At 45.7% G+C, this 1,417-nt stretch overlaps 1 protein-coding gene across 1 annotated transcript in view; it reads right to left on the reverse strand.

Moving 5' to 3' along the window:
* YIPF3 (Yip1 domain family member 3) overlaps window positions 1–1,417 on the reverse strand; it is a 6,081-nt gene that overhangs the window by 2,816 nt on the left and 1,848 nt on the right. The window lies entirely within an intron of this gene.

The raw sequence follows: 1,417 nt of genomic DNA on the forward strand, positions 1-1,417 counted from the left end.
CCATTATTGTTGTTTGGCGGGCCGGGCTGGATTCGAACCCGCCACCTTAGGTGTATGTGGCTGGCGCCTTAGCCGCTTGAGCCACAGGTGCCGAGCCCACAATGTATTTTCATTGTTACAAAGGGGTCACAACGCACAGGTTGAGAACCGCTGGTTTAGAAGGTGTTACTGACAGAACTACTGAGTTTTCCTCTTGCCTCTTCCTGCTTAACCTCCTTAAGGCACCAATGAGCATTTTCTTGAAAAAGATATTTGAGGCCAGGTGCAGTGGCTCATGTCTATAATCCTAGCACTCAGGGAAGCCGGAGCAGATGGATTCCCTGAGCACAGAATTTTGAGACCAGCTCGAGCAAGAGCAAGACCTTGTCTCTACTAAAAATAGAAAAACTAGCCAGGAGTTATGGTGGGCACCTGTAGAGCTACTTGGGAGGCTGAGGCAAGGGGATCACTTGAGCCCAAAAATTTGAGGTGAGCTGTGATGCCACAGCATTCTACCCAGGGTGACACAGTGAAACTCTGTCTCAAAAAAAAAGAAAAAAAAAGATATTTGAAATGATATGAAAATTCAGTTATCTACTCTCTTAAGTGGTTAGGTCCTAATAATACCTTTGATTTTAGCTAAATTTTACTTCCTCTGGGAAACCTGTCTCACCAACATACTCTGGCTCAAGTGACCTTCCTGTGTGTGTGCTCCATCATAGCATAGGAGGACTGTATTATTATAATTTTTTTGAGATCGAGTCTCAAGCTGTCACCCTGGGTAGTGCTGTGGTGTCACAGCTCATAGCAACCTCCACCTCTTCAGCTCAAGCAATCCTCTTGCCTCAGTTTTTCTGTTTTTAGTAGAGATGGGATCTTGCTTTTGCTCAGGCTGGTCTCGATCTCATGAGCTCAAGCAATCCACCTGCCTTGGCCTCCCAGAGTGCTAGGATTATAGATGTGAGCCACTGCACCCAGCCATAAGAACTGTATTGTAACTGTACCCCAGGGCAAGGCTCCCATTCATCTTCACCACTAATTAGACACAATTAGTATAGGGCCTGGCATAGAACAAATGCTTAATAAATACTTGCTGGGTCCTGGGTATTTGATGGCATTAAGGGATGAACAACAAAAAAAATAAGCCAAAATTAAATCCAGTTCTTGAAAAGTCACTCAAAACAATGGCCTGATATTATGGTTCAGACAGTTCTGGTGCTGGGAATAAAAGATAAAAAAGAGAATCTTGCTGAGTGCACTGGCTCACACCTGTAATCTCAGCACTCTGGGAGGCCAAGGTGGGCAGATCACCTGAGCTCACGAGTTTGAGAGCAGCCTGAGCAAGAGTGAGACCCTGTCTCTAAAAAATAGCTGGGTGTTGTGGCAGGCCCCTGTAGTCCCAGCTACATGGGAGGCTGAGGCAAGAGCATTGTTTGAG

Source organism: Otolemur garnettii, unplaced genomic scaffold (assembly GCF_000181295.1).
Source record: "Otolemur garnettii isolate 467f Iridium unplaced genomic scaffold, OtoGar3 scaffold00031, whole genome shotgun sequence".
In the NCBI taxonomy this organism is placed as follows: Eukaryota; Metazoa; Chordata; class Mammalia; order Primates; family Galagidae; genus Otolemur; species Otolemur garnettii.